Source organism: Arvicola amphibius, chromosome 5, assembly GCF_903992535.2.
Source record: "Arvicola amphibius chromosome 5, mArvAmp1.2, whole genome shotgun sequence".
Lineage (NCBI taxonomy): Eukaryota > Metazoa > Chordata > Mammalia > Rodentia > Cricetidae > Arvicola > Arvicola amphibius.
The window spans coordinates 98,492,621-98,505,024 of NC_052051.1; the positions used below are offsets into that span (position 1 = coordinate 98,492,621).

Sequence of the window (12,404 nt, forward strand, 5' to 3'; positions counted from 1 at the left end):
TGAAGAGGATACCAGAAAATGGAAGGATTTCCCTTGCTCTTGGATTGGGAGGATCAACATAGTAAAAATGGCAATACTACCAAAGGCAATCTATAGATTTAATGCAATCCCCTTAAAGATCCCATCAAAATTCTTCACAGATCTTGAGAGGACAATAATCAACTTTATATGGAAGAACAAGAAACCCAGGATAGCCAAAACAATCTTATACAATAAAGGAACTTCTGGAGGCATTACCATCCCTGACTTCAAACTCTTATTACAGAGCTACAGTATTGAAAACAGCTTGGTATTGGCATAAAAATAGAGAAATCAACCAATGGAATCGAATAGAAGACCCAGATCTTAACCAACAAATCTATGAACACCTGATTTTTGATAAAGGAGCTAAAAGCATACAATGGAAGAAAGAAAGCATCTTCAACAAATGGTGCTGGCATAACTGGATGTCAACCTGTAGAAGAATGAAAGTAGATCCGTGTTTTTCACCATGCACAAAACTCAAGTCCAAATGGATTAAAGACCTCAATATCAATCTGAACACACTGAACCTGTTAGAGGAGAAAGTGGGAAGTACTCTACAACATTTGGGCACAGGAGACCGCTTCCTACGTATAGCCCCAGCAGCACAGACATTAAGGGCATCATTGAATAAATGGGACCTCCTGAAGCTGAGCAGCTTCTGTAAAGCAAAGGACACTGTCACTAAGACAAAAAGGCAGCCTACTGACTGGGAAAAGATCTTCACCAACCCCGCAACAGACAAAGGTCTGATCTCCAAAATATATAAGGAACTCAAGAGACTAGACTTTAAAATGCTAATTAACCCAATTAAAAAATGGGGCACTGAACTGAACAGAGAATTCTCAACAGAAGAAGTTCGAATGGCCAAAAGACACTTAAGGGCATGCTCAACCTCCTTAGCAATCAGGGAAATGCAAATCAAAACAACGTTGAGATACCATCTTACACCTGTCAGAATGGCTAAAATCAAAAACACCGATGATAGCCTTTGCTGGAGAGGATGTGAAGTAAGGGGTACACTCATCCATTGCTGGTGGGAATGCAAACTTGTGCAACCGCTTTGGAAAGCAGTGTGGAGGTTTCTCAGGAAATTTGGGATCAACCTACCCCAGGACCCAGCAATCCCACTGTTGGGAATTTACCCAAGAGATGCCCAATCATATTACAAAAGCATTTGTTCAACCATGTTTATAGCAGCATTATTTGTAATAGCCAGAACCTGGAAACAACCTAGATGCCCTTCAGTGGAAGAATGGATGAAGAAACTGTGGAATATATACATATTAGAGTACTACTCGGCGGTAAAAAACAATGACATCTTGAATTTTGCATGCAAATGGATGGAAATAGAAAACACCATCCTGAGTGAGGTAACCCAGGCCCAAAAAGATGAACATGGGATGTACTCACTCATAATTGGTTTCTAGCCATAAATAAAGGTCATCGAGCCTATAATTCGTAAAAAATCCTAGAGAAGCTATATAAGAAGGTGAACCCAAAGAAAAACATATAGTTATCCTCCTGGATATTGGAAGTAGACAAGTTTGCCGGACAAAAAAATGGGAACATGGGGGTGGTGTGGGATGGGGGGTTGGGGGGATGGGGAGAGAAAAGTGTGAAGTGGAGGATGGGAAGAGCTTGGGGGAATAGGATGGTTGGGATATAGGAAGGGTGGATATGGGAACAAGGAATTATATATCTTAGTTAAGGGAGCCATTCTAGGGTTGGCAGAGACTTGACTCTAGAGGGGTTCCCAGGTGTCCAGGAAGACGCCCCCAGCTAGGTCCTTGGGCAGCGGAGGAGAGGGTGCCAGAAATGTCCAGATCCTATTGCCATACTCATGAATATCTTGCATATCACCATAGAACCTTCACCTGGCATTGGATGGAGAAAATGACAGAGCCCCACATAGGAGAACCGGACTGAACTCCCAAGGTCCTGATGAGGAGCAAAAGGAGGGAGATCATGAGCAAGGAAGTCAGGACCGTGAGGAGTGCGTTTACCCATTGAGACGGTGGGACAGATCTAACGGGTGACCACCAAGTCCAGTTGGAATGGGACTGATGGAACAGAGGACCAAACCGGACTCTCTGAATGTGGCTGACGGTGGAGGAAGACTGAGAAACCAAGGACAACGGCAATGAACATGAACTCTACAGCTTGGACGGGCTCACTGTGAGCCTTGTCAGTTTGGTTGCTCACCTTCCTGGACTTAGGGGGAGCTGGGAGGACCTTGGTCTTAACATAGTGAAGGGAACTCTGATGGCTCTTTGTCTTTGGAGAGGGGTGGAGTGGGGGTATGGGTGCAAGGGAGGGGAGGGAAGGGGGAGGAGGAGAGGAGGAGATGGAAATCTTTAATAATAAAAAAAAAAAGAAGAAGAAGAAAAAAACCAAATAGATCATCATGACGGAGATGAATTTTTTTTTAACCAAAGGAATGCGTTTGATATTCATAGCATGGATGGAGAAAGAGACATAGGGAGCAGCTGGGGAGCATGCTCAAGAGTTGGAAGGAATCTATTAGCTCACTGTAAATCATTTACAGTCAAGACAATTATATTCCTCGGGTGAGTGGCCCTCCTGGGTGTAGTCCCTAAAGGCAGAAACCCATTTGGGAATGAAGATGTGCTTAAACACAGAGCAGCCCACAGGGACACAGTGATGCACAGACAAGTCACACTAGACAAACCATCAGGACAAAGTCCCCAACGTCATACAGCTACTGTGGTTGCCTTCAGATACAACCTAGCTAATCTAGCCAAGTGTCGCTAACAGCAAGGGCAATCTCTTGCTGGTAAGACTTTAAGAAAAAAAATCCTTATCTAAAATTTTTATTCCAATTTGTAAGAAACTATAATTTAGAAAATAATTAAGGTTGCCTCTCTTGTCTTTGCCCTTATGCCTTGAGACAACTCAGAATTATATATTAAAAAACTACTTAATTAAAACCATGCTGTACCCTCTTTAATTAGCTCATTTTCTACTTTCCTCTACATAATGAGTCATAAATCCAACTTGTTTGCCAGTTATCCTTTCATGAAGAAGAAAACACCATAAAAACACCTTAGGGAAAGGAAAGAAAAAGAAAAAACTTCAAAAGGCAGTAGTTTACAAAAGCGTCTAGGTGCTCTATCCAAAGCTTGTGATGGGGACTTGATGAACCCCCCTCCTTCTCCACTATAAAAAAAATTAAGAGATTTGTTGGAGAAAAAAAAAAAGCTTATGTCGACCACCCTTCCCATATCCACCCCTGCTCATGGAAAACGTTGAGCGCTGGTGGTGAAGAGACTGTACCATGAGCGGGGACATCAAAGTGTCACTGGACAGGGGGTCTCCAGCACTGACACCTGGGCTCCTGACTGCTAAGAGCTTTACTGTCAGGTGAACAGTGCTTCCAAAGGGACTGAAGGGAAGGGAATCTGGCTGCAGTTATAATGATGGCATTGCTGCTAAGAAAGGGACTGGAAACACAACTAGACATGCAGGTAACCGCAGAAGCTGGAACTAGACTGGTGAATTACCAGAACAGTGATCCAGAATGGATATATAATGAGCTCATGTACGTTGATGACACACAGGAGGACTAAGGCTAAATGACCCCCAAATTAATTAATCTCAGAGTGCCACACCAACTCCAGTGTCATCTGTTTGACATGACATATGTCATTATGCCGGACGGGAGCTACGTGTCCTATGGGACTAGGCTTCCTGGAGGTCAATGGCAGACGGCCCAGTATTAGCCACCACTGAGGCTATGCAGGATATGGGCTTTGCACAATATCTTTTATAATAATGATAGTCTTTATATATACAAGACAAGGATTATCTCTTCAGGAACAGCTCTGGGATAGGGAAGCATAGTATGGGAATGTATAAGACTACAGCAGAACCTTGTCATACACAGGGTGTATGATGAGCAAGGGAATAGATGGATTAATGTTGATAGACAAAGACTGTTATGTTATACTTTGAACTTTATGAATAGGCTTGCTAGATCCCAAGCCCCATGGTGTCTGCTGCATAAGAAGGTACTAAAAAGTATATCTCCACAGGTGCAGAGAGCAGATTAGGCATATTTGGTCACTAGATGAAGAAAGGGTTAGAAAGAGGATATGGTAGCGATAATGAGACAGAAATTTTCTGTTCATAAGATGAAACCACTTGTCTGAGGTTTACATTCCTAAGGACAAGATTTACTCTTCTAAGGATGCTTTATGTCTAACACCTGTCCCTGATAATATACTTTTCTTAAATATCGCTGATGTGACTAAAAGAAGCTTTCACACTGTGCTAACCAGTGATACATGACCTTCTGATTTGTTCTTTGTTTGAATACTATATAATGAAACATGAATTCAGTAAAATCGCAGCAGATTCCAACCACTCTCTTGTGTGTTGTATCTGTCTGTGATTCGCTGAACTTGTCCCTTCCTGTGTACCAAGACCCTGCTTCTCCCACGATCTGAGTGGCTCCCCCGAGCCGGTCCGTGGCATCAGAGGAATCTACAGACTAAAATGAAGCCAGCTAGGTTAAATGCTGCAAAGGCTACAGCGGGAAATACTATGGTAGCTTGAGAGCAGGAGAGGTTAAGAGCACTCGCTCTTCCTGAAGAACACTAGGGTTCCGTTCCGATCACCCATGTTAGATGTAACTCCAACTCCAGGGGATCTGACAACATCCTCTGACTTCTGTGGACAGCTAAATAAAAGTAAGTCTTAAATCAAAAAAGAAAAGTACAATAAAATAAAAGCATAATTTAGGGGAGAATACCTAACACATGACAGAGAAGATGTGCTTTGCCAGACATCACTAGATATACCTTATGTGTGTCATCTTCATTAATTCTCTCAGGCAGCTCCATGGGTACTAAGAGTATTCCCATTGACTAATAAAGAAATTGAGGTGGGGCATTGAGAAAACCACATCCTTACTGCAGTAATGAAGCAGTCACCATCACAGCTGTCAACCTCCTGACATGCTATGAGGAGGCCCCTGCTAACCTCTGAGACAGCAGTGTCTTTTAGAAATGAAAGAGTAGTCAACAGTTCGGCAGACAGTGCACTTCCTGAAAGGAAAGTGGGCAGCCAGCACGGTGAAGAGAAGATTCCTTAGTGGGGAGAGCATGCCCGTGGCCCAAGAGGAAGAGGCCAGCAGAACCATTTGCAGCACTCAAGAGAATGAAGACCAAGGGGAGGGGGGGCATTTCTGCCAATGGCGGGGTGAGCAGAGCTCTGAGGAGGAAGGGAACAGAGGAAGAGGACTCAGTGTGACCTTCAGCCACTGGAGAGCTCAGAAGGGACGGAAGATAAGCTGGACAGCTCCCAGGGCATGGATGGCTGAGACAGAGCAAGGAGAAGCCAGGAGACTGGAGTGGGAGGCACTGTGAATGAACAAGGGGAGGAGAGGCTGAAGGCCATGGAAGCCTGGGAGGCTGCGGTGTGTAGGGGAATGGGGAGGGCAAGCTACTCCCGGGCTGACTGACACCAGCCTTCAGCAAAGCAGAGTTAAGGATCTTGAGACCAAGAGACCATTCTGGGTCATCGGATTATCCAGCGGCAGTTGCTCTTATAAAAAGAAAGGGAAAGAGCGTGTTGTGGGTGTGGACTCACAGAAAGCACATGGAAACAGAGGCAGAAACTCATGTGATCCCAGACCAGGTCGTCAGCAGGCACCTGCAACCTCGGGATGAAATATCTTGCCAAGACCTACATTTCAGGCATCAAGCCTTGGAAGGGGTAATTCCCAGTGTTTTAAGCCATGGGTGTCAGAAGGTGTGCAGACCTTGAAAACTAATGTACTTAGCTGAGAGGGAGTCAGCTTTCTTCACTATGAGATCAGAAAGAGAAAAATAAAAAGGAAAAAAAAAACTCAGAGGTAATTTACAAGTGGATCTGAAGGGCCCGAGGGACAGCAATTTAGGAGCAATGCAGCAGAGATACATGGGACCAAGTGAGGACAAAAAGAAATCTTCAAGACAAAAAGTTACCAGGGGTAAGGGTGGGGGTTTTCTAAGCCTGATGACCTGAGTTGGATCCCCAAAACCTACAGGGGAGAAGAAAGCTTTGGAGGGCTATCCTCTGATCTCCACACATACCATGCAGCAGCAGGCATTCACATGCACTCTCTCTCTCTCTCTCTCTCTCTCTCTCTCTCTCTCTCTCTCTCTCTCTCTCTCTCTCTCTCTCTCTCTTGCGCGCACGCGCACAAGCAAGTGAAAGCAATCATGAAAAATGCAGCACCATAACCCAGACTACAATTCAAAAAGAGACACAAAACATCAGGAGAGAAGCTGCCTCACACATCACCTAAGAACACACAAGAAGCCGGTAGTTGAAAACACACCGTGCCACGTACCGGCTGCTAACTGCTGAGCCAGGCATCTAAGGGTTTCTAGGAACTATGATAATCTTCTAAATAGCTGTTTCAGGCTCTGGGAATTTAGCTTCTTTCCACGTCAGAGCCATATAAATAAACCTCCAGAAATTGCTCATCCATGTTCACAAAAGAAAATATACTTATAATGATTATGGTCTAATACCAGGATTAGGTCAAACCAAGCATGAAACATGGTTGGTACTTTGTAGGAGTTCTCAACCTGTAGGATCATGACCCTTTGGGGATCAAACGACTCTTCCATAGTGCTCAGTTAAAGCCACTGGAAAACACAGATATTTACATTATGATTCATAACAGTAGCAAAATTACAGTTATGAAATAGCAATGAAAATAATTTTATGGTTGGGGGAGTCACCACAACATGAGCAACTATATAAAGGGTCACAGCATTAGGAAGTTTGAGAACCACTGCTTAAGAGGAAGGATTAAAACCAAAAAATAAATATTGAGATTGTGCCAGGCTGATGAACAATTCCCATGAGGTCAAAGTATTATAGAAAGTCATAACACAAAGATGGAAATTCAGACGTAGCCTCAAAGCAATCAACTGTGAAAACCATTAGCCTGTCGTATCAACTCCATCTTCCAAGTCAGTCGTGGACTGACTCATGAAGAGAGCAAGAACTCTGTGTTCAGAGTCCTGCTTCAACAAGGGATAAGAAGCAGTGTTAATGGACAGAACTCAACTGCTTCCAGTCCCATCCACCAGAGCCTGCTTTGATGGCACAGGCACTGAAAGTTAACCTGAGGACCTTCCCAGCACGTCTATCATTCCCATACTGCCATCAATAATTTCGCTTGGAGGGAATGTGTGTGAAGACTGGTTGGTCATAATTGTCATTTTTAAACAAGGCAGCTTTGTATTAAAGCTGGTCAGGGTGGAGGACATTTACCCAGCAGGTGTTTACTGCCTACTGTTTACCAAGCCCTGCTGGAAACTAAGGGGTCATGTAGATTCCGAATCAAGATCGTGGGCCAAGGCTTCACTGTGGGGTTCACTTGCTTAGTGGGCACAAAGGTCCCATACCCAGTAATGCATAAAACTCTGAAAGGCAGAGAGGAGGATCAGAAGTTCAAGGTCATCTCTGGCTGCAATGGACTGGGGCTATCTATATAAAATCCTATCTCAAAAACAAAAGCGGGCTGAAGAGATGGCTTAGCGGTTCAGAACACACAAGTGCTCTTGCAGAGGACTCCAGATTCAACCTCCATCAGCCATGCTGGATGGCTTACAACGGCCTGTAACTATCGATCTGACGAAAGCCCGGTTCTCCAAGGGAACCCACACTCACATGCAAACACTCCGACACTGACACACGCATACACATTATCACAAATAAAATAAATCACAAGATGTGTAAGGTGTTGCATACCCCTTTAATCCCAGCACCCAGGAGGCAGAGGCTCTACTAGGTACTACATCTCTAGGAGTTAGTTCAAGGCTACCCTGATCTACATAGTGACCCTACCTTAAAAATCAATTCATAAATTAAATTTTACTTCATTTACAAATAAATCTGAAAGAAGGAAGAAAGAAAGGAATGAATCAAAATCCCAAAGAAAAACAAGCTTCCAGGCATGGGTTCTGCCTTGTTTAAATGTAACCTATGTCAAAGAGTACACTTGGAGCCTACTGGCATAAAAGCTAACAAAGGACAAAGGACGGCTGCATGTCCTGTGTTTGTCAGTTCACAATGGTGCTCACCTAGAATGCATGCACAGCTTCCTCCAAGTATGGGGGGGGGGGGGGGGGGGTAACAAAGCTAATGGGGAAATGAAACCAGGAGGAAGGGAAGGACTCAGGAAAGGAAGACAGCAAGGAACAGATTTGTAAAATCTAATCAGGAAACTCAGTGATGTTACAGACTAAAAGACAAAGCCACGAATAAACATGCCTGGAAAGCATTACAAAATTAGCAACAACCATAAGATGAGCACGAACCAAATCTTTACCCACTTAAGCATTATATTAAACAGAAAGACAAAGTAAGCATGATATAAGCTGTTTTCTAACTCTGACCACTTTATGTTTTGATGATTAAAACTTTAGAATTTCAACTTATCTACAAGAAGAGAGTGACATTTTAAAAAACAAAACAAACAAACAAAAAAAAAAAACCCACCAAATTTTAGCAACTTCCAAGCCCAAAGGATATTTTTAGACCAGGAAACAAGGCACTACCCAGCTCCGTCTCAAATGAAAGCAGTCCAATTCCTCTTCCTTGCTATGAGTCAGACTGGAAATTACACTAGACTGAGAAGTTACACTTTCTTTTCTCCTTGTTCTTTTCTTTTTCCTCTATTTAAAAAAATATGCCTTATTATATTGTAAGGCTGGCCTCAAATTCCTGGCCTCAAGCAATCCTCCTGGCTCAGGCTTCTGGACGGTTGGTAATACAGGAAATTACCAGCTCCTCAGTTATCCAAGACAATCTATGTAACATTTTATTCGGCAGCTGAGGTGATTTTAGTCAATGCTATATTACTATTATATATAATATAATGATATAGTCAATGCTATATTAATATTAGCAAATATATAATTGTAAAGATATTTTACATTTTCCTTTACAGTCGATATGAATGTTTTACCTGCGTGTGTATGTGCCACATGGTGCCTGGTGTTTTGGGGAGCTCAGAGGAGGGGACCAGATCCCCTGGAACTGGAGTTATAAATGGTTTTGAGTCGCGTGTGGGTGCTGGGAACTGAACCTGGGTCCTCTGCAAAAACTGCTCTTACCACCCACTGACTCATCTCTCTAGCCATACTGTAAAGATTTTTAAGATTTTTCTAGGCAAATGCTGGGAATTGATATTTTAAATTTATGCCTATTGGGAAAACTGTAATGCTATGTTTTAAGAACTTTTATTAATTTTGTTAAAGAACTGCTGCATATCTTCCCAATAATTAGAAATGATAAATAACATATTTAGGGTCAATTATGACCAAATTCCCTAGTCACTGCTAACCTATAAATGAACATATGTCACTCTCCATTTATCTATCTACTTCTCTTGATGAAAGAAATTACTCATCATGATAGTCAGCCACTTCCATCTTAAAACAAGTTAGTCTGGTTTTTAAAAACTAGGATTAGTTCTGTGAACGATCAAATGGCATCATATGATCAATTCAGAAAAGTAAACCCAGAGTAGGAAACATAGCTCAATTGGTAGTCCACTGGCCCAACAGACATAAAACCTGGGGTTCAAATCCCCACTCTGCATAAACCAACTTGATTGAAGGTGTTCACAATCCCAGCACTCAGAAGGTGGAGGCAGGAGGATCCGTATTCCAAGGTCATCCTCGACTACACAAAACAAAAGCCAACCTAGCCAGTACTTGGTTCACCACTCACCACAAGACGGCCAGGACTTACGTGTTTGTGTGAAGGTATAGCCTCCAGGTTGCAGAATTACCTGGGTTCATGTTTAAAATGAATGGGAGCCGCAATTGGAAGCTCTACTGAGAGATGTAGGAAGAAGGAGCTGTCAGCGAAAGTGCTCCAGGAAGGCTCTAAGGTCAAGGTTCATTTTATGTGTGTGTGTGTGTGTGTGTGTGTGTGTGTAATATACATATTATACAACAGCTGCAAAGGGGCCCATTATCTTGAACAACAAACACAAGCTAATAAAAGAAAAAAAAAGTAAGGCCAGGTATTGTGGCTGCGCCTTTAATCCCAGCATCAGGGAGGCAGAAGTAGGTGGATCTCTGTAAGTTCAAGGTAGCCTGGTTTGTATTGTCGTTCAAGAAAAGCTAAGGCTACAGAATGTGACTTTGTCTCAATAAAACCAAAAAGGAGTAAAGGGTATAAAAGGAAAAAACTGTATATCTGGAGATATTCCTGGGGAATAAGACCATTAAAACAGACCATCCTAAATAAGGTTTAAACATTCATATCTGAAAGTCACTTTTAATAGTATCAAAACATAGCTAGAAATGGGTAAAGGTTGGAGGGACCTGCAGAGGGTATTTTAGGGCTTGGATTCCTGAGTCATATTTGGGAATCCTTTAGGCCTTGTGTTCCCAGTAACCAAGTTGGCTTTTGCCCCCATGGCTTAACTTTACAGAACACCTCACTAAGCAGGACAATCTGTCTGCACTTCTACTCCCTTGCCCCTCTTTTTTTTTTTTAAATTCCTGCAGGATGCAATGACAATATTTAAAAGGTCTTTTATCAGGACAGTAACAAAGAATGTAGTGTGTGAGTAATCCTGAGGCTGGCCGTGAAGATCAGGTCATTCCGGGAAGGAAGCACACATTTCAGGGTGCTACACTGCCTGTGAACATGCTTGTGGAAAATGTGTGCTCCCTCCTTCTGGAGCTCCGTGTGCTGTCTGTCCGTGCTGTGTTGTGGGCATGTTTGATTTGCTGTTTTATGGTTAGACTCCTGTGGGCATATTTGCTTTTTGGTCATAACAGAGTTTGGCAGCATTTGATTTGAGCCACTGCAAAAACCCTGCTTAGGTGAAACAGAAGTTAGCCAAAAGGATGTTTATGTCGGCCACTATACTTCTGGCTGTGTGGCACAGCCATAGGATGAAGCTATGCCTAGTAACGTCAAACCTTGGCAAGTGTGCGACTGCCCTTGTCAGCATAGCTGTCCTTTGACAGTCTAGAGCAGTGGTCCTCAACCTGGGGACTGAGGGACCTTTACACAGGAATCGCAAGTCAGAGATCCTGCGTATCAGATATTTACACTGGAATTTATAACAGGGGCAAAATAACAGTTATGAAGTAGCACAAAGCAATTTTCTGGGTGGGGTCACCACAACACGAGGAACTGTGTTAAAGGGCCACAGAATTAGGAAGGTTAAAAACCACTGTCCTAGTTTCACCTGGAATAGAAGATCTCTGTTGAATAATTGTCTTTATCAGATTGGCCTGTGGACATGTCTGTGAGGGACTGCCTTGATTGTTAATTGGTACAGGACAGACCAACTCAGTATGGGTAGTACCATCCCTGGCAAGGGAGCCTGGGCTCTGTAAAAGAAAAAAGTCAGCGATGGAGCCATCAGGCTGTGCTCCTCCTGGTTCCTGCCTTGAGCGTCTGCTCTGATTGCCCTCAAGTCGCTTTGGTCAGAATGGCTTATTATAGCAAAAGAAAGCTAAATAGGGCAGCAATCAACCCCTTTCCCCCTTCCCAGGTAATTAATACAGCTTTTTGTTCAATTTTTTGTTTCTGGAATTAATTGAATGAGGTGTAATAAGTTTTGGGCTCTACTAAATTATCAGGTTGTATGTTCATTATGTATTGCTTGAGCGGCACATACATTAGAAAACTATATAAAAGAACACATTTGATATAAGCTAAGTTGGTTGGAAAAGACCCTGCTTTGACTTGTTAGAAATGTACATGTTTACTGACGGCCCTAAAGGCGGCTGGAGAGGAAGGGAGACACTCACACCTTGTGTGTGTGTATAAGACAGGTGTGAGAACAGGCCAACCCAGCACAAAGTTCAAATGTTCCAGGCCATGTTAGGGGCTTCTCCTTTTCCATGTCCTCTCCAGTCCCAGAAGGCTGGTCATCTACCCTCGCTTGAACTATGTAAGGAATACATATATGTAAATTGAACAAAAAAAGAAAATGGAGTGCTTCTAAGGGCACTTATTCAGGCCTTTTAGTACACTGGGTGGCGGGGGGGGTACATGTGTGCAGAATGCGTCTATATAAGCCTAAAATCAGCCTTGCGATTACCCTTGCTGCTAAGGCTATCCAAAAGTGTTTGATTTTTCATCTACACAAAGCTATTCCAACTGAGAGAGAGAGAGAGAGAGAGAGAGAGAGAGAGAGAGAGAGAGAGCTTGTTTCTCTCCTATCCTCAGCTCCACCAGGCAAAACTGCAAATTTCCTTCTGCACAGACCCAAGAGTCAGGCACCCTAACATATACATTTCAGTTCTTTCAGAAATGCTAAATTTTTAAAGAGGGAAGTAGAAAAAGACAAGATCTCCTGAGTAAATTGGGAGCATGGGGACCTT

The 12,404-nt window shown here is 43.0% G+C and overlaps 1 protein-coding gene across 1 annotated transcript in view; it reads right to left on the reverse strand.

The window, feature by feature from the left end:
* Nucleotides 1-12,404, reverse strand: part of B4galt6 (beta-1,4-galactosyltransferase 6) — a 75,242-nt gene that overhangs the window by 53,582 nt on the left and 9,256 nt on the right. The gene's annotated exons all lie outside the window — the stretch shown is intronic.